General features: G+C 36.7%; 1 protein-coding gene across 1 annotated transcript in view; it reads right to left on the reverse strand.

Moving 5' to 3' along the window:
• pard3aa (par-3 family cell polarity regulator alpha, a) overlaps positions 1-22,968 on the reverse strand; it is a 445,337-nt gene that overhangs the window by 420,716 nt on the left and 1,653 nt on the right.

The raw sequence follows: 22,968 nt of genomic DNA on the forward strand, positions 1-22,968 counted from the left end.
AGCAAACACTCTCACACGTCTCACGCTCGCTTGTAATTACACTCTTTCTGCTAATCTCACGCTTTCAAACACGCCCTCGAGGGATGCTCGCGCTACACTTTTTATTCCACCGATTTACATTCATGCGCGTCAATAACGAGAGCGACGGGAAACGCAAGCTCTCGCGAATTTCTAATAGTGCTTTTCAAAAAGACGGCAGACAGTGCGATGTTGCACTGCAATATTAATTCTAATTCTAATTCATTCTAATGCTTAATTCTAATGTGATTGATTGTGGCTTTATGCATTTCCAAAACCTTGATGCACCAATAAACACACCAGTTCAACGTTTATACATTACATGGTCTTCCTAAAATACACTTATGTGTACTGTGGTTTTTACATTTAGTCAAATGTATAGTCGCATAAATGAATCGATACCAGACAAAATCACATTGATCATAATCAGAAATGTTTCTCGAGCGCTAAATCAGCATATTAGAATAATTTATGAAGAGTCATGTGACACTGAAGACAGGAGTTAGGTGCTGAAAATACAGCTGTGCTTCACAGAATAAATTAAAGCTATTTAAAATAGAAAAAAAAAAAAAAAAAAAAAATAATTATATATAAATATATATATATATATATATATATATATATATATATATATATATATATATATATATATATATATATATATATATATATATATATATATATATATATATATATATATATATATATATATATATATATATATATATAGAGAGAGAGAGAGAGACATAATATATGTATATTTTAAAATTATTTAAAAGAAAAATTATTAAAAATTATTTAAAACATTTAAAAGGTCAAAAGCTATCCTCCTTTATTATATATTTAAGATTTGATCTACTAACAAAAAAGTACCGTAGTATAACAAACTACCGACAGTGTTTGACTTTCAGAAATATTTTAATAGCAAAGTAAAAATGATTTGTTCATGATAATATACACAGATTCGAGCACTGATTAAAAATGTGATATTCAGTCCTACTTGAAATCAGTATTCAAGAGATCGACCCAAACCTCGGTTTATTTTCCAGAATCACCTTCAAAAGCTTTTCAAATACCAAGGAAGTCACAACCATTCGGTCTCAAATGCAAAGCAGCTTTACCGACAAAAGTGTTTGGGGTCATTCTGGCCCAGATCCAGCATGTCTCTGGCCGTGGCCATGAGCGTCAGCGGTGTGACAGATGAGCGAGAGTCCGGGACCACCGGAGGATGGTACAGACGCCAGAACACAAAGAACTGTGTCTGCGGCTCCAGAGCATGAGAACACACACATCTCACTGAGTGTGTGTGTGTGTGTGTGTGTGTGTGGAGCCGGGAGAATTGAACAAGTCCGGGCAAACAGCTCCAGAAGCAGTCTAAGTGGTGAGGTGAAAATTGTTTTGCAGTCTGTAGATTTCTCATTTACACCTTAAACGCATCAGCTTCATTCAATCACTATCCATTATATTCATTATACACGTAATTGAACTGAATTGAATTTAACTAAAATGTAGCGAAATGTCCGTAAAAACAACATCGCAACTATTTTCAGCATTGCTTATGATCAGAAATTGGTGGTTTTGATCACAGCGATCGATTACAATTGTACAAATATTAATCATTTTTCATAATGTTTCAAATTTTAATGTATTTTGGCCAAATAAATGGCAAATAAGATCCTTTAATAACTTCATTTAATGAGCCCAACCCAAACCTTTCAAACAGTTGCATACAGACATGCATAAACCAATAACAAATAAGTTAGCATTCTTACTTAATAATATATGTATTTGTACAGTGTTTATATAAATACACACACAGTATATATTTAGAAAAAAAAAAAAAAAAAAAAAAATTATATATATATATATATATATATATATATATATATATATATATATATAAATTTTTGGTTTTAAGCTTTATATGATTTTTGTTTTAAAGTCAAATAGTTTAAGCTTTTATTGTGCTTGTTGTTGTTCACTACGTGTTTGTCTTGCACTGTGTTATAAATGAAGTCTCTTGGCTGTAAAACAAATTTTAATAATGATAACAACAATAACATCAACAATAATAATAATAATAATAATAATAATAATAATAATAATAATAATAATACTATTATTATTACTAGTATCGATAATAATAATATTGTAATAATATTAATAATATTATTATTATTGACATATTAATAATATTAATAATGTATTAATAAAATAAAAGAAATAATAATATTATTTTACTTTTTAATGTCAAAGTAATTATTAATACATCTAATAAGAATATTAGTATTATTATTAGTATTATTTTTAGATATATTAATAATTATGTAAATATTATTATATTAAAATTATATTTAAAACAAATATTTAATATATTTAAACAAACTAGATCACACACACTAACAATGGAAAGGTCTGTAACGCCTGACAGTTAGTTCAGGTGTCATGTTAAAAACCTTCACAATGTAAAGCTGGGGTCAGTGTGTCAAACAAACAGGTATTTCACCATAATAAAGATGACAGGAAATCCAATACTCATGTGTAACTGAAGAATTCCAGCAGAGAAAACTACTTACTTACACCTGCCAGTCAAATCATTCCCTCTCCAAGCTCTCAAGCACACACACACACACACACACACACACACACACACACACAGAGAGACACAGAGAGAGAGAGAGAGAGAGAGAGAGAGAGAGAGAGAGAGAGAGAGAGAGAGAGAGAGAGAGAGAGAGAGAGAGAGAGAGAGAGAGAGAGAGAGAGAGAGAGAGAGAGACAAAGAGAGAGAGAGAGAGAGAGAGAGAGAGAGAGAGAGAGAGAGAGAGAGAGAGAGAGAGAGAGAGAGAGAGAGAGAGAGAGAGAGAGAGAGAGAGAGAGAGAGAGAGAGAGAGAGAGAGAGAGAGAGAGAGAGAGAGAGAGAGAGAGAGAGAGAGAGAGAGAGAGAGAGAGAGAGAGAGAGAGAGAGAGAGAGAGAGAGAGAGAGAGAGAGAGAGAGAGAGAGAGAGAGAGAGAGAGAGAGAGAGAGAGAGAGAGAGAGAGAGAGAGAGAGAGAGAGAGAGAGAGAGAGAGAGAGAGAGAGAGAGAGAGAGAGAGAGAGAGAGAGAGAGAGAGAGAGAGAGAGAGAGAGAGAGAGAGAGAGAGAGAGAGAGAGAGAGAGAGAGAGAGAGAGAGAGAGAGAGAGAGAGAGAGAGAGAGAGAGAGAGAGAGAGAGAGAGAGAGAGAGAGAGAGAGAGAGAGAGAGAGAGAGAGAGAGAGAGAGAGAGAGAGAGAGAGAGAGAGAGACAGAGAGAGAGAGAGAGAGAGAGAGAGAGAGAGACAGAGAGACAGAGAGAGAGAGAGAGAGAGACAGAGAGAGAGAGAGAGAGAGAGAGAGAGAGAGAGAGAGAGAGAGAGAGAGAGAGAGAGAGAGAGAGAGAGAGAGAGAGAGAGAGAGAGAGAGAGAGACAGAGAGAAACACACACACACACTCTCTCTCTCAAACATACCTAAAATTTGTGGCATAAATGCACCTTTTTAAAGTTGCAGGCTAACACTGAATCACTGAATCAGGTAAAAGCTCTGATACTGAGTTCTCAGGCCGTGTGTGACGTAACCGCAGCCTGCCGTGAGATGCATGTTCCTCCGTGGTCTGGAGTGATTACCGCCCGTATGGCTTTCTCATCAAATCCTGACTTATATGACAGCTCAGTTAATACGCTTCTGGTGGAGATCCAGTAACTCGATCTCCGTGCCATGCGTTCTGAGGACAGAAGAGAGAGGAGACACGTCCTTCTGCGGGAGCACCAAACATATATGATGCGTTTAGGGCCGAGATTATAATCGCAGCCGATGATTAAACTTTAATGTTTAATAAAGCATTGCATCGGCTCACGTTGCATTAAAAGAGTCTGTTTCAGTGTTCAGAAGCAGAGCACTCAAACCAATCCCAGAAACGTGGGCTGGGATCACCGGCGAGGTAGAGGTGTTTAGTCTATGAGCTCGTCAATAATCACAATCAACAAATGCCGTTTTTTACTTTCTTAGGCTAATCTTGCTTCCACAAAACACATGAAGCGGACGGTTTTTCTTGAGCAGCGAATCATATCGTCATGATTTCTGAAGGATATGAAGGAGGAGCAGAAGAATGATGCTGAAAATTCAGCTACGCATCACAGAAATAAATTACAGTTTACCATCCAGTCACATAGTAAACCTTTACTTTCAATTGGAATAATATTTCACAATATTACTATTTTTACTGTATTATTATCAAATAAACGAAGTCTTGGTGAGCAGAAAATAATTGGAATAATATTTCAAAATATTACTATTTTTACTGCATTATCAAATAAACCAAGCCTCGCTGAGCAGAAAATAATTGGAATAATATTTAAAAATATTACTATTTTTACTGCATTATTATCAAATAAACAATGTCTCGGTGAGCAGAAAATAATTGGAAAAATATTTCACAATATTACTATTTTTACTGCATTATTATCACATAAACGAAGTCTCGTTGAGCAGAAAATAATTGGAATAATATTTCACAATATTACTATTTTTACTGCATTTCTCATTTACAATTAACAATATGATACACCATTAGATTGCACAAAATAAGCATTTTAAATTCTGATTACTAATTGCGATAACAGCAACAACAGACATAATTGGCAAGTGCTATATTTATGATAACTGTGCAGCTCTGTTTATGTAATGTGAGGAATGTTTGAGGTCTGTCTGGAGCGAATCATAGGAAATGACGACTCCTTCAGGCCTTGTGACACAGCGAGGGAGCGGAGATCACTTCTGAGTGACACATTCACGCTATCAGCTCTCTAAAAGGGGAGCGCAAGACAAGAAAGCATTTTAGTTTCTCTCAAACAAAAGAAAAGGATGACTTCGAAAGCGTTTGGTAAATCCATCAGCTACTGCGTAGGGAGGAAATTAAAACCACACTATTGCACTCATCTTCTTGATCTTTGTAGTGATTCACTGATGTGAATGTGAGATGTGCAGGGGCTTGTAAACGCCTCCCCGAGGCCGAATCTGAACCACCGCTAGTCGATCTTCAGACCCGCAGCAGAAGAAATCATACTGGAACTGAGATTACCTTCTGTTTTAAAAACAAAAGTACAGGAGTCCAACAGCGCAGCCTGATTCCGAAGCAAACGATTCTTATGAACGGTTCTTTTCAGTGAATCAAAAACGAGTGAACGAGTTCATAAAATGCATGACGCTCGTGAGAATTCATTTTGAAAGAATTCAAAAGAGTCTTACATAATTCACACAAGTCTGACGCGATGAAGAGTTGATTAGGCAATCAAAACCATACAGCAAAACCAAAAGAAACAAATGTGAATCGTACGAACGGTTCTTTTTAGTGAATCAAAAACACGCAGTACAACCAGACAAGCCTGACTCGGTGACTCTTATTAATAGTTCATGTCAGTGAATCAAAAACACACAGCACAACCAGTGTAGCCTAGTAAAGGCAGAACACTAGTGAATCAATACCATACGATGCAATTCACAAACCAAATGACTCTCTTTAATGAATCAAAAGCATAGCGTACAGTATGAACCAGCTCTATTAACAGTTAAATGAGACACTGCTTTAAATCAGTCTGAAACGCAGAAAATGCACGTCTATCATATATTATTTAGCAGCATAGGCGTTATATCTGAAATGCATCCAGGTGCACCTGATTCAAATTGAACCGAAATGGAATTGAATCGAGAAAATCGGAAAGATGTTAAAGATGTCCTCTAGGAAGAACCTTAAGGAGATAAGATTATTTACTGTACTCGGCGTGTAAAGTCTAGCCAGCGAGAGTCTGTTATCAGCGAGGTCTGTGTTCTTCTTCCTCGTCCTCTTTCATCTGCTATCAGCGGCGCTGTTCTCAGAGCAGACATCAGGTCAGTCTCTACACACTGCTGGATGTCTGAACATCTTACTAGGAACCGCATCCATATATATATATCTGTTTTCAAATTTCATGCATAACTGGGTGTTCCTTCAACTACAGGCGGGTTATGGCCCGAGGGAATGAGTAAAACTGCAATAAAACCGTCTTGGAAGCGTGTCTGTACGGTTTATTTGATCACTTTCAGTATTAGTATTTTTACTACAGTGGTGGTATTTTCAGTTGTTTAGTCTAAACGCGAAATGGAATAAATACTTTAATATTTATCGAATGAACATCGGGTCGATCTTCCAAAAGTTGGTGAATACGTACACATTTATAATTGTGAATTATATTTTTAAAATGTGTGTAATTTCCAATCAAGCTGTAATTATGAAAAAATATGCAAAAAAAAAAAAAGTGTGCAAAAATGCTAGTAATACAAAAAAACATTTATACATAAGTCTGTTTTTATACATTGAAGATACATAACATGCAAGTTATAAAAGAATTATGTGCGCAATATTTTAATTTTTTTTTAAATTCCAAAAAGCTGTATTTAAATGCATGTTGCACAAAAGATGCGAGAATATTTCATTTTGTGCATTTATTTATTTATTGCATTTATAGGACGCAAAACGTGCAAGTCACTTCCAGGCGAGCTGTATTTAACGCACATTATGCAACAAAACGTTTTATTTATGTTTCCATTACTGCAGAACCCTAAACATGTCTCAGAGACGCTCGAGAAGCCGAGCTTCATTAACACGCGTGTGAAAAGCCTTCATTTGACCTCGTTTAATACCGGGTGTCACAGAAACACGGCGTGATGTTGACTACTTTCTCCACGTTTCTGTTAAAACAGATCGTTATAACAACAATGACTCTCGGCACGGAAGAAAAATGAGCTATAAAGTAAAAACGAGGTGAAGTCTTGCCGGTGTTGCATATAAACCACAGAAATGAGCTCAATTTGGGAGAATAACGACCAGACTTTGGCCAACAGCTACACGGCCCTTAACTTGACACAATAACAATGATTTCATTTCAGATCAGTGGAAAACCATCGGCATGAACACGGAGGAGAAAGCAATGCGAGCTGTCTGTAAGCGGGAATATTAATCTGTTTCATTCCTCCAGGGATCCATCAGCTGCGCATGAAAACAGAGCCTACGGAAACAGGCCCGTCCCAAACCGGCGTTCACAGCAGCTTCTGACGGACCCGTGTTCTCACTGCGGACTAAAGAAGCTTAAAGAAGTCAAATAAAAATTATATGTAGATGTGATTGAAGTAAGCGACTTGAAACACTGAGATAGATGCATGCAAGCAAAAAAATATGAATTAATAATTAATTTAAGGCAGTCATTTTTGTACTGTAATATAATATTATAGTTGATGCAACATATTAAAAACAATTACTTCATTTTTATTTAATACATTTGTATTTAGTACTTGATTTGGGTACCTTGATTTTAATAAAATAATTATAATTATTCAATTACCAATTATCATTCGTAAATTAATTTAATTTAAAATACACTATATAGTACTCTACTATAAGTAATATATTTTTAATTAAATTAAATACAAAAATTTGCATTATAGTATGTATTTATAATGACAAATATTTAAAATGATTAAGTATTTAAAATATAATAATAAAAACATGGGCACTCCTCTATTTCGTAATGTATTATATTCTTTAAATAAAGCTGATTATCATTAATAAAAAAATATTGAATTCTTAAAATAATTTTAATGAATGACAATCACAATGTATTCATATAATAACTAAAAAAATTTTAAATTTAATTTAATATATATATATATATATATATATATATATATATATATATATATATATATATATATATATATATATATATATATATATATATAACCACTATTAATTATACGGGCAAGTGCTGGCAGACACATGAACTCCTGAAGCCTGTTTATTACATAATAATAGTAATATCTAGGTCATAACTCCCATTGCTTGGACATGAACACAGGAAGTGGAATTCTGGGATACTATTGGAGAGTTGTGTCCTTGAGCTCATTCTTGAAATATTATCATATCTGAGAGCGAATGAGCGCTGAATTCTCCAAACTCTTCAGATGCACTGAGCCACGAATCATCAATAATGTGTGTGTGTGTGTGTGTGTGTGTGTGTGTGTGTGTGTGTGTGTGTGTGTGTGTGTGTGTGTGTGTGTGTGTTAACGTCTGCATCTCCAGCTGAAATCTGCTTCAACTTTAATAACACAAGCATAACTATGATGTAAGCCTTTCCTGGAAGCGAGGCGGTAATCAGGGAAACCTCCAGCGATATTTGTATGCAGCATAAACAGACAAAAGTGCTGCCATAGCTCACACTGTCATCATCATAAATACCTCACACACACACACACACACACACACACACACTCATCAGTTTATGATTAACAGAGGTGTTACGCCATTTATTTACATTTCCCACAATCCATCAGCAGCTAGCCTCTGTAGGACTCTACATATGCAAATGAGCCCAGATGAGATCTTAAAGGGACAGTGCACGCACAAATCCTGTTAAAAAATACTTCACCTCACGTCACTTTTGTTCACTGATCCTCAAACCCCTGAGGCTTCCACTGAACATATCAGACTTGCTGCAAGGTGATATATATATATATATATATATATATATAAAACTATGTGAACTAAGCCTGTAATAAATGTCATCCTTGCACGATATTTTACTTTATCTGATGGTGGGGTGAAAAGCGTCTGTTTTCTATCACACCTGAATGCAGACCGAATGCAGTTTGTTCATTATCTAATAGTTTCACGCAGACTGAGCGTACGCTTTCACAGGAAATAGAGTACATTTGAATTACAAAATCACAAACACCTTTTATGCTTTGGAACGAGAAAGAAATATATTTCAGTAGAAGAATGTAGAAGACCGAGAAATTACATTTTAAAATACATTTCAAGCAGAGAAAAAAAAATAAATTATTATTTACTTATATTTATTATTATACTCTACTATAAGTAATATTTTTAATTAAATTAAATACAAAAATTTGCATTATAATATGCATTTATAATAACAATTATATTTAAATTATTAAATATTTAAAATCTAATAATAAAAAAATGTTTTTATATTCTTTAATTAAATAAAGCTGATTACCATTAATAATTTATTAAATTATAAAATTCTTAAAATAATTTTAATGACAATTACAATGTATGTATATAGCACAAATAAAAAAAAAAATATGTATTAATAAAAAAAAGATAATAATCATTTTTAAACTAAAGTTAGTTCGGGACTAAAAAAGTTAGTAATACATTTTGTATTTATGTTTATATTAGTAAGTTAGTATTTATCTCCATATTAGTATTTGTTGATGTACCTTTGGTAAGAAGGTTAAATGCAGTCAGTTCATGCACGAACACATACAGCATCTGTTTGATTCAGACTATGATCTGCAAGCTCATCTTGTTTCTGGTCCTCTTTTTTATTCAAATGTTAATCAAATCTGCTGCTTCACTCAGCAAGCTCTAATCGCATGAAGTCTACAGAATCTACAGAAGTGACTAGAAAGTTCATTTAATGTAACTGCATCATTACACACGGCTATGAAAACAGTACAAAGTACAGCAAAGGGAAGCTGATTTGACTCAAAAGAGCCACGAGAGAGCAATGACTTCACATGCACCTTTATACGTGTTCCTGACCCCGTGAACACACAAACCTACCAAAGCCGCTACGCTCTTATGTGTTCATACAGAAGAAACCCTGCCAGACCACTGAAACACACAGTGACACTGAAAACGGGCGAAAAAAGAGAAAGAAGATAGCAGCAAAACCACTACAAACGTCCACAGGGAACATCGAAAGAGGGAAAAAATTCAACGGCAATAATCATAAAAATAAAATAAATCAAAAATACACATTTCGCTTTTACATGCCAAATGGCCAGCAAAACTAAGAGTAAAAAACTATAAGTAAAAAAGTATGCTCAACATACAAAAATAAATGGTAAATAAAGAAATGTTTCAAACTGTAATAATAGGTTTACAATATTACAGTTTTTTTGATCCAATAAACAAGTCTTTAGTTGTTGTTTATGCAATAAACAAACAAGCAAATAAACAAATATTTATTAAATATATATTAATATATTTATTATTATTTATTTTTAATGGAATAAATAAGCAAATAAACAAATATTTATAAAAAAAATATATATATATATATATATATATATATATATATATATATATATATATATATATATATATATTATTATTATTATATATATATATTTTTTAAATGGGATAAAAATAAATATTTATAAAAAAAAAAATATATATATATATATATATATATATATATATATATATATATATTATTATCATATATTTTTAAATGGGATAAAAATAAATATTTATAAATAAAAATATATATATATATATATATATATATATATATATATATATATATATATATATATATATATATATATATATATATATATAAACTGTATATATTTAATAAGTCCATATTAGAGTTATGCTAAAAATGTAATCAATATTAAATTAAATAAATTAAATTGGAATTTATATATTTTTTAACAGACAAAAACCTAACACAGAGAATGTTTTGTGACACAAGGATAACATCCTTCCTGATGAAGTTTAGTGATCTGAAGAAGGTCAACGATAGTTAATAACCTCTAATCCTCGAGCGACCTTTCACCAGAGGAAGCAGTTACTCAAGAGAGCTGGAAGACACAGGTGAGCAGTTAAACGTGGTTTCCTTGAGGAAACAAAAGAGAAAAGGGCTCCGAACTGAGCCCAGGTTAAGCTGTTGACGGTATGAAGTGAAATCACACCCACTGGGGCTCGTCGGACAAGCTGGAACAGAGCGGCTGAAATATTTCCCTTCTGCCGCGACACGCTCGGGCCGTCCCCGCTGCAGGCGCAGAGCTGTCATTTCAACAGGCTTCATGTCGCAACTCCTACAAACATAGCAACCGCGCGCTCCAAGGCCCAAAACGCCACCAACCAAAAAAACCCATTTGCATTCCGACTGTTTAGCAAACAAAGCAGTCTCAGATTTTGGCGAAAACACCCGGGTTTGTTGGTTATTTGCTCGGACGGCTCCTGAAACCTTTGATTGCTTTCTTGCCTTGCAAAATCCGGACCGCACAGATGTGTTTACAAGCTCTCAAACGCAGTCAAATTACGTCAGATGTAGCTGAGATGTTCGAGCGATGGATCCAGCGATAAGCCCATCTGGTCTCACACAGGTCTGCTCGTACGGTTTCAGCTCATGTTGTTTGTCTTAAAACAAGCAAAAAGATCCTATAGGCTAGGGCTGCACGGTTATGACAAACATCATAATTGTCGATCATTCGTTTGTAATGCAATTATTAATTACGATCACAAAACACGATTTGCATTGAATGACGTTTATGCCATTGCTTGAAGCAAACCACGTGCTGTATTTTTAGATGCTAAAAACAACTGAATAACTCGAATAACCGAATAATTTTTCTACATTTTTATTTCAACAAAAGTTAAAATATGCATTGTATTATAATGCTATGCTAAAATTAAAACAAAGCCTTAAGATAACGTAGAAAAAAAAATACAAAATAACACAATTATATCAATCGCCGCTTAATTGCTAATTGTAATTGCTAATTGCGATTAGAAAGTAGATTAATTGTGGCACCTTACTATAGACTTTCACTGAAGATGTCAGGACTTGATAGGCTGGTAAGTAAACATCCCAGAATACCTTAGCAACCATCCACAACAGACTAGCAACATGAGGGCACTTTTACAGTTAGAGTCACTGATATTTTCTTCAGATTTAACAGATCAAGAATTTAATGTACCTTGTTCACGAATTTATTATTTATACTATTTATATTTATATTAACTTTTTTAAATGTCAGAAAAAAATTAATAAAAACAAATGACATGAAAATAAAAATAAATTAAATTCTAAAAATTAAAAAAAAAATTAAAATAAAAAATTACATTTTATAACAACACAACAGTAACATTGTAAAAAAAAAAAGTAATTAAAAAAGCTGAATCAAAGTTGAATTTTCATCTTTAATTTTTTAGCACAGTCTTTCAGAATCCTTCAGAAATAATTCTAATATGCTGCACTAGAAACATTTCTGATTATTATCAATGTCGAAATCATCTGTGCTGCCTATTATTTTTGTGGATCATTCTTTGATGCATTTATATTTGAATATAACGTATTTGGTGTCACTTCTGATCATATTCTCTCAATAAAACTCTTTCTAAAAAAAAGCCTCAGACTAAAAGTCCCTTCTCAAGATGAACAAGTAGCCCTTTCAGAAGTTAATCAGCGCCTTTCACTGACACGTCGCTGAAGGAAGTTATACCCTACTTATGGAAAGTGGCAGTAATACTTGGCTTCATAAACAAGAAGCAGTGATTCATGAAGATGTGGACGGCTCAGAAACCACAGACAGTGTGAGACTCCTGATACCTCCCTCTCCGGTGTCTTCAGCGAGGCGTTCGCTGCAGATCTGATGACTTTTATTACGGTTTGTTCTTTCCACATACATCTCATCCCGCAAATCTGCTTTTCCACTCGTTAGATGTACACATTCCTTAGCCGTTGAATAACAGCGAAAGCGGCCATCTTTCCAGCGCTGAGAGACCAGATATCAGCCACCGACTTTCATATCCTTAATATCACTAAGATTTACTTTGATATTTATTAACATAACATTTGACGCATTTCTGATAATGGGTTCAGCTCTAAACCATCTTGACCTTTAATACAGTGTAAGGTGCTTTTGTAAAAATGTCGTCAAAAGATTAAAATCGCAATAACATCCAAAAGAAATTTCTATATAATATATGTGTGTTTATTTTAATATGTTTTTTTTTCTCCATAAATATATACACATACAGCATATATTTTTAAAATATATATATATTAAAAATATATATAAGTATATATATATATATATATATATATATATATATATATATATATATATATTTTTTTTTTTTTTTTTTTTTTTATATATATATATATATATATATATATATATATATATATATATATACACACACACGTATATTTATTTGATATCATTTATATCATAAATAAATATCAATGTAACACTTTTACTAAATATATTGCACTACACAAACGTATATTATGTAAAAAAAAACCTTTTATTTTGTATGCGATTAATTGTTTGACTGCACTACTTAAATATGCTGCAACCTGTAAAAGTATTTATTTTAAAAATTGGATGCCAATTTGTATCCTGTTAAAATTCAGTTGTTTTTTATGGCAGACTGTTTTGTCTCTCACGTGAGAGTATAATGAGGAAAGGAAACAATCAGTCAAAATCCAACGAGAGGTCGAGAGGAGAGTGAGGTCTTACTCGTGTACGCTGGAAACCGAGAGAAAGAATCGCTCCTTATGATGAATAGTGCGGGGATCGCAGGGATTAGGAGTCCAGTGGTGCGGAGGCCTTGGAAAGGCAGCCAGAGGGACGAGTCCCAGCGCAGCACTGCATTGTGGGATGTGCTGAAGCCTTTGCTATGCTAACCCCCCCCCCGCGAGCGTTTCTCAGTCCCGCAGTATGTCATGTATTTACATTCCACAGGATAACAGTGGAAAAGACGAATGCTGTCAAACAAACACGTGAAAGGCATCTGTCCATGAGTCACCAGGGTTACAGCAGTCAGTGGGTGGGTGGGCGGGGCCGCGGTGAGCAGGGGCGTGGTCATAGTCGGCCGGGGCGGGGCACAGAGGATTCCTCAGAAAGGCCATGCTGCGGTGAATGTTATTTGAACAACTAAAATAATCTCCCTACCGATCCAAATCCATTATTTATAACTCTACACTTCCTGTTTATTGAGTCCACACGGAAGAATCAAAGGGAAAGAGAGATGGGAAACAGACAGGCAGTTTCATCTACTACTAAAACCCTAAATTCTCAAACGCATTACTTTTTAGCGAATCAAAAAATACTATAGTGTTTTAGAATGAAAGGAATAGAAGTGAAAATTAGCTGCAAATGTATTCGCCCTCAGGCCATTTGAGATGCATACGAGTTAGTTTAGCGTTTTATCGGCCTCTCGTCGGTGGAGTATCGGCAGTGAATGGGTGCCGTCAGAATAAGATAAAAACATCACAATAACCCACAAGTAACCCACACGACTCGACATATAAATAAAGTAGGAGTCCTAAATAGTGTTTCCTCTAGAGAAAAAGACATCTGGTCTGAATCAGGAGAGAAATCTGCCCAGATCAAACACGGTTTACAAGCCAAAGCAAATCTGTGGCAAATATATGAGATATGTGATGTTTTTATCAGCTCCTTCTCATTCTGACGGTACCCATTCACTACAGAGCATCTATTAGAGATCAAGCGACACAATAATAAACTGACCTGGAATAAGTACATTTACAGTAATGGATTAACGTCATCTCTGTGCTGCATATTAATAGGTCTTCATAAACGCACATTATGCGTGAATGGCATTGTTGTATATAAAACAATGCATTTGCTTTTACAGTAAAAGGTAGTAAACGAATCAGTAATGTAACACCATTATATTACAAAACTTTGTATCCCGTGAAACTGTTCTGCACATTTTCTGACAACTTTATAATTGAAACCTCAGCGCTTTGTGCATCTGAAGGGAATCGTTAGCCTACCAAAAGCTTATCTGCGCCAACAAAGCATTGCCTTCAGGAGACCAGCGTCTGTCTGCTGATTGGCTCCCGTTCCCGCCAAAAAAAAAGCGGCGGCTCCAGTTTGGCAGACTTTGCTTAAACTCCTTCAGAGCGACGCTCATCGATCGCCTGTCACCGAACTTTGGCTTTCCAGCGCCGCTCATTAAAGAGAGTTGCGTTCGTCGCGGAGCTCTAACTCGGTAAAACACACACACACACACACACACACACACACACACACACTCACTCTCAGAGAATCGATACGAGCCGGCTCGCATCAAAGCACGCCGTTTTCTGTGTGATAAATGAGTCACGGAGAAACTGTGACTCAAGGTTACTTCTGATATCCTGAAGGAAACTGCTGCTGTTTTTCTTTCATTCAAATACCCTTTCATGAACAACGCTCAGCTGAAATGCTGTCATGAAGCAGGATTATGTCTATCAGTCGGATCTATTGTCAAACGTGAGTCCAATTTGTGTTATAAATGATATAAAATATGAAAAGATTATTTAGGAGGAGGATTAAACCGTACGCCTGAATAAAACACATTGGCTAAAGCTGTAATCTCTATAAACAAATCCGGCAAATAATAATCCAAATAAATCCTCTATCTCTGCTCATCGAGAGGCTAATCGCTTGAGTTGATCATCTGGTTATTAAGGTCTTCAAGCGGTGCTTGGCACAAGTACACTAATCTACTGGGATTAGCTGATGCTTTATTACTTTCCTTGACAAAAGACAGGGCACAGGTAAGATGCAAGATATGTCGCCATGCATTGCTTTTTGCCGATTTTTTAAACTGCTCTGCAAACTGGGATCATGGAAGCGTCGCACAAAACTAAACACACGAAAGATCACACAACCGAAGCGCAAAAATGAAAACGAAACAAAGCAACAATAATAAAACCAAAAGTAAACGCAAAACAAAGACGAATATATAAAGCAACTAAAAATAACAAGGAACCAAACGAAAATAAATGGATGACGCGAAACGAAACCGGCCAACGAAATGAAAACGAAACGCAAAAACAGAACGCCACAAAATTAAACGATAAACGTGCAAATGAAAAAAAATACACAAAATACAACTTACTCGAAACATAGGCACGCTTTAATTTAATTCGATTTTTGTGGCGATTTCTTTTATGACGTTGATGTTCATAGAACGCATGCAAAACTGCATGAATATTTTGGCTGGGGTTGAAAATGTATCCTCATTTCTCGGACGTAAACGGTAAAAGGTGAATGTTGTTCATGGTGTGAAGGTCATTCATAAAACCTGCCCATTTCTGCGTGACTGAATCTGACTGAATCTGAGAAGGCCCTGGAATCCTCCCAACAGCGTGACCAAGTGTGCAGAAAAACAACACAAGCTCATCCGCGTCTCCGGCACGTTCTCCAGGAGGAGCTGGGCGCAAAAACACTTCAGACGGATCATGGAGTGGAGAAGACTTGATGCGACAGGTTTGCATGTTCAGGGCATTCGTTGGCGTCGACGGGAATACGTGCGCTACTACCTCTATCATGTCGATAACGCAGTGAAATGATCTCAAATTCCTCTCGGTTATGTAATTACTCTCAGTAGTTTCTGAGGCTCATACACTGTGGTCTCATTGATACTGTCTGTACTTGTGGCTTCCCTGTGAGTTCCCCCGGGGAGATCCAGAGATTGCCTGCTAAACAGCAGTTCTGCTCATATTTGCCTAGGAAAACATCATTTCACACTGAAGCTCTAGTTATGGCTGTTATGCTAGTAATTAATTACGATTTTACGATTCTCTGGTATACCTGCTCAGTTCACGCACGAAAAACAATATGCAGAGAGCATTAACATTTCTGAGTAATGATGGCAAATTTATTATGTACAAATATATTTTCTAATATATGTAGTATTTCAATATCCCCAAGAGATTTCATGAAAGGGGTCAAAAAAACAATAGCCTTGTTTTCCGCAGCATTTTTTAATTAAATTAAAATAAGAACGGTATTTAATACAATTACATGGCCAATGCAACTAAATAATAAATGTTCGTATGTCATCATTAATTGTTTTTCTTTTACAAAAACATCGAAAAAAGTCACATTTTTGAGTAATGATGCTAATAGTTGTTAAGATCGAAACAGACAATATTCACAAAAAACTAACGCCATTTGCCAAATGACATTTATATTTACATATTTGAGAGTCAAAACTCATTTTTATTATCTACCATTATCTCTTGATCCGGTCTAAACCCATCCACCCACTCTTTCCCTTTACTTTATTTTGGTTGCTAAAGGTCAAAAGTCACTGCCGAGTGAGAAGGAAGGTGATAATTGGTCGCCGGAGAAGCTCTGTCAAGAGAAGCAGGGATGAGTGATGTGGGTTTTCTCCTGAACAAATGGAGCATTATAATGCTATTGGGGCGAACGCAGACGGGGCGGCACTACGGGGCCCACCGCTGACGGAGACCGCAGACGAGATCGGCAGGGGTCCGTCCACAGACCCCACACAGACACCAGGCTTTCCCTATGAATGCACTTACACTGGTTCAAATCTAGGGATGCACTGAATGCTCAGCAACTGAGAGATAACCGAAAAGACCAAATAAATTACACCGAGCAATGACATAAGGTGGTAAAAATTAAGCGCGCTAATGCAGCAACCATGTCGGCAGCGTGACGCCATTTAAAAGTGTCTGAAAAAGACACCGTGATCGTTTCAAGCACCGACAATCGTTTTTATTAAATCACAACCACGATTAGGCAGAGGTGCAATGCGCATCTTGTCGCTAGCTGCGTTTATTACCCTTCAATTTGCACAAATTAAAAACGCCAATTGAAAACGAGTCGATTTCGCAAAAACTCCCAAACATTGCAAAAAAAAAGTTTATTCGCTCGCAAAAAAGGAATAATTCGCAAAACCGCAATGGTAACGGGGTTTTAGCATTTTCAGGTCACACGGCGCATGGAAAAAGTCGCAAGATCATTCTACGATCTTAAAATTAATGTCAAATCTCAAATAAACCCATTGCCATGACTTATTGCGAATGGCAAAAGGTTGCGTTTTAGTCACATAAAATTGGTTAATGGAAATAAATACATTTTTATCACCATTTATAAAATATCAGCATAGTTTTACGCAAATCAGTGATGAATACGCAGCTAGTTAAATAATTAAATATTTAAATAATTCCGCAGATGCCAGTGATGTAAATTACGTCGCGTGATTTCTTTAAATAAGCTCCAATAAAGTGCAAAAATATCTACCCAGGCCTTTTGAACGGTACTTCTTCACTGCTCGTCTTCAGCTAATCCAGACAGTACTGTTTTGACACCAAAGGCCTTAAATGCGGTGTATTCGTGTGATTTCGGATAGAGCAGCATTTACTACGCAAAGCCGAACTGTGCAAACGTCTTTCACGGTTGCACGATAAAATCAGTGTGCGATCATGACCTCGGTTTTGCGTAGCTTGCCAGCGATCCACGGCTCGGTTTAGTAAAGGCTGCTTCTTCTGAAAGCAAGTGACGTAGATGTACTACTAAACACGGGCTTTACTGACAAGACGCCCTAATTTCACAGACGCTTACATATGAATATGGATCGATATTTAAAGTGATAGTTTACTCAAAAATTGTATATATTGTTACCATTCACTCATCCTCGCTTTGTTTCCGAACCCACAAGCTGTTGTTTATTTAGTAGACAACAAAAGTTGGCAGTCGCTATACAGTTATGAACGACCTGTCTGAACGACTTCATCTGAATGAAGTCTGTAATCGGGTGCAAAAAGGGAGTAAATCTCTCTTTGAATGTCTTGAGAGTTAAGGCTTTATACAGACCTAAACTCCCTTGGTCTGGTTTGCCCGCATCGACAAACGACCGAACAATACTCACTGCGCTAACTCCCAGACATCTTCACGCCCATCGTGGGATCTGCACACTCACGAGAGTCCTTTTCAGGAAAGCGGTCGAGAAACGCTTCAGACACCCCAATCATAAGATACCGAAAAGTTAATTGTGAGAATGACACTGAAGTAGCGACAGATCTCTTCTGAGTAAAGTGACAGAATGTAGTCGGCCGTTGACTGAACGGAGGTCGGTTTGTAAGAAAGGGTTTACGCAGACAAAATGATTGAAGGAGTCACCACAGAAACATCTGTCTCTTCACGAGCTGTGACATAACGACAATAAACGCACGAAACGTTCACAGCAAGTCAAACGCTGGAAAGCAAACTAATAGATTAATCCAAGACGACTTTTAAATATTGACGTTTTTCTTTGTGACTTGAGTGGTGACTGATTGAGTGGTTGATTTGCAGTTCTTTACGATTCTTATAAAAAGTCAGAATTGTGAGTTTTAAACTCTGAATTTTGAGGCATAAAGTCAGAATTAGATATAAAGATATACAAGACATATAAAAGCTTTTATATGTCTCATATCTTTAAAACTCGCAATTTGGACTTTTCTATCAAATAATTCTGAAAAAGTCAGAAATGTGACTTCATGACGCAAAATAGGAACGGCAAGATGTAAAATCAGAAATTCAAGAAAAATGATAAAGATCGTAGAGGATTATAGACCACTTTTAATGTGACTTTTAGTCTCAACATGTTCGGTTTTACTTGTGCAACAATACACACGAATGAAACCTCTTCGAGGACGTGATCTCTCAGACTGATCTGCCTTGGCTTTATGTAAGAGCATCTGTAATGTGCTCCTTGAAAACAGATGAAAGGTTTTAGCCCATTTATTAGTCATTCAACATAATAAACACCTCCTCTTATAGACGTAGTGTACCTCCTTCGTACAAGTTCCTACAAGCAAACTGAGCTCCCGTTCATTTTCAGACGGTTTGCATCTACACGACGTCAGAAAATGCGCAAATAAATCGCCTGTAAAAAGCAATGACCATCAATAACTTTTCTAAACCGTCCCTCCGATGTCTTTTGAGGCACAGGTTATTTCGGAAACGAAGGTCCCGCTACAAAGAAACCTCTAAAAGGAAGGATTTCCGATCTGAAGGTCAAAGTTCATCTGCATTTCCCTCTCGGTAATAGACATCCAGATGCCTGCCGGTCTCATAAACACAATGTATGGTTTTGTGTGGACCTGTGCTTAATTACAGCCGTATGACTCTGCAGGGCCGATGTGTGACCCGTCACGAGCGCTGCTGTTATTTGAGAGCGGCGGGGGCCCGAGAAGTTCAAAGCAACGCAAACGATTCGACCTTGAGCCGTCAGATCACATCAAGTCACAATTAGCGGCTATTTTCAATTAGTGTTTCAGCACCTCTGCTTTACAGCCAATGTGTGCGTTTAAAAAAAATAAAAAAATCAGAGCTGTGTATTAATCTCAGACTTTTTATAGAGCTTTTCAGGCAGCACTGTATAATGAAGAAAAACCGCCAAAAGCGTGTCGGATCACACTTCAGCCACAAATGACAGGAGCGTTTCACCACTGCCCAGGAAGGGCTTTTAATAAAATTGCCTAAGCGGTAGAAATGCTTTTTTTTTTTTACATCTCTGCTACACGACTAGGGCCATACAATGCACCTATGAAGCACCGGCCTCAGTCAGACTAATGCAAAAATGCAGAAGTATGATCTGTGATTTTCACAGCTCTGGAGCCAAAAGAATCTGACGTTTGCTGAATTAATAGGAATATTTTGCAACGTGACAAAAAAAAAACGCATTGTTCATTCGCTTGTAGTTCCAACACTGGCTGAAAAATAGTGAACTTAAAAAGAAAAGAAAGCTAAATAAACATATGAGCTTCTAAAGAATTCGATTGTTTCATTATTGCTTTTTTATATTATTATTTATCATCTCCATGTTGCATATATTACCATACTTGCAACAAACATTCTAATTTTCATTATTATATAGGCCTATAAAAATAATTATTATTATTCTGATTATAACCATAATCAAAATCTAATTTAATTCTAAATGCCATAATGCAAAAAACGTTAACATGTTACATTATGTACAGGAAATGCTTTAATCTAAACAAACTGGCTCACAAACCAGTAACATCACAAATGTGTTATAATATGTAAGATAATGTAATTTTACACAAAAGCCTATTATGGGCAATTGAATGTTTTAATCAATCAATAGTCCTCCTTTACATAATTGCTTGCGTATCGGTTCTGCTGTCTATAATTTATGCCAATTGTAACAAAATGGCCCTCGTTCTTGAGATTCACCCAAATCATCCCTGATGGATTATTAACATTTTCTAATTAACAGCATCACTGTCCCGCGGAAGTCAACAATCAAACAAATAAACAGGCAAGCATCCTCCGTCTCAAGACTCCCGTCTGCAGCCGCTTCCTGCAGACTGGATTTATATCGACTCAAGGGGGAGTCAATGGAAAGGCTGCAGACAGCAGTCTCGCTGCGGAGGGGGAAAAGTTTGAGCGAAGAAAGAAGCCTATTTATTAAGGGTTATTGATGAAGAGCTCGGGTTCTCTCTGCAGAGTCACGTCTCCCTATAGATCGCATGCTAATTGGGCCTTCTCTCACTCCCGCTTACGCAGCAGATCGCCGGGCCGTCCTCAGAACCAAGCGTGCCCGGGAGCCCTCCGCTGGGAAAACCTAGCGGCGTTTGGATCAATAGGCCGCCGCCGCCGCCGTCATTGTGCTGAGGCAGAGGTGCAGGGCGTGCCTGCTAAGCCATACAAGCACGGGTGTGTGCCGTGTGCGTTGAATCCAAGTCTCTGCTGTCTGTTTATGAAAAGAACGGGAAAGAAACGCAAAGGGAACGACTCGGGACGCACGCTCTCCTTTCGAGTGTTGAGTTGCAGCGTGAGGGCTTTTCAAGGTGGCGCGGCTAAAGTTTCCTACCGTAGGAGCGACTGACCTTCATGCACTGCCGGGGTTTCTCTAGACGTACCTGTCTGTTAAATACAGTCTTCGCTCGCTCTTATAGCATGGTTTTGTGCGAATGCATTGTTTGCGTCACGTTGATTTATTGTGAACTGGATGCATTAGCGGAAAAAATGCAATAATATATACAATATGTTTTAAAGTGAAGCCATTCATGGTCTGCAAAGCGATTTTGCGTTTAAAGCGCGCTTCCATTTTGTTAATGGTTGGCGAATGTTTCTTTTATTTCATGCACATTCTGTGAAGAACATAAGCGTGTAATTTACTTCATTTTTGTCATCAGAAAGGCCTCCCGCATTTCTGATCGTGTAATTCTTTCATACGGTCTATAAAACACAGCTTCGGAAAAGTTTTAAAACAGATTTTAAGCTTATCTGCGATTGGTCAGAGCTCTGAAAGCTCCAAAGCGTTTACGGTTTTAAGGAAAACCGGCCTATGAATGAGTGACTTGTAATTATCTCTTAGTTGAGATATAAAAAGCTTTAAAAAAAATGCATAAATGTGTGGAAGAGTTCATGCAAAAAGCAAAATGCTTCAGTCATGCAAAAAAAAAAACATAATCCATTCAGAAGAATGCAAGGAGCAAACTCAGTTTTCCATACTCAAGAAACACTCTGTAAGAGAGAAATCCTGGCAATATCGGTGTTGGTTCACCAAACTATTCAAGGCCTGTAGAACAGAAGTGCTTGGACGTGACGCCAATATTAACAGCAGATTGTTGAGATCTGGGCAGGAATAATAGCGCCGATGCCAGCTCAAGACACGCAGGAACCTAATGCCCCTTTAAAACAACAATACAGCCTGTAGCTGCGCAGCATTTACAAAAATCAACATATTAATAACTAAACAGCTAGACCTCGCTGGGCTGGAACGCATACAAGTTCTTTTACTGCCGTAAAACGTTTTTTATTCCCCCTAGTTTTACTCGCAATCATGCACGATGTGTTTCTTTCTCGCTTTCTCACTCCAAATCCCGAATCAAGTGGCATACAGAAAGCAGAACATTTGTCCAGTTTAGGAATTCAAAATGAACATCAATACTACAGCTCTTTTACTGTCACTTTAATGACCACCATTGAGAAAACATTTTTTGTCTGAATGTCCAACAGCTTTTGGCTCTTAATGAACTTCCATTACCCAAGGACTGAAAAGATGCCCCCCCAAAAAACAATCTGTTCATAAACTGCACAAAGTTTTCTTCTACAGAGTCTCAAATGAGAGGGCGTGCTCTCCATCGAACCAGGTTACAGCTGTTAGAACCAGTTTTGCGGAGTCAGGTTGTTGTTTTTAACACAGTAACCGGTCGACCAGCTACACCAGTGCAGTCTCCAACCTGGACTCTGTGGAGTCGTTACAGAAACGTCGTGACTTTTCCAGACTTCCACGCCACATGTCCTGCTTCCAGGTTTTCCTTGACCGTCGAGTCCCTGTCGATCGAC

This window comes from Puntigrus tetrazona, chromosome 24 (assembly GCF_018831695.1).
Source record: "Puntigrus tetrazona isolate hp1 chromosome 24, ASM1883169v1, whole genome shotgun sequence".
Lineage (NCBI taxonomy): Eukaryota > Metazoa > Chordata > Actinopteri > Cypriniformes > Cyprinidae > Puntigrus > Puntigrus tetrazona.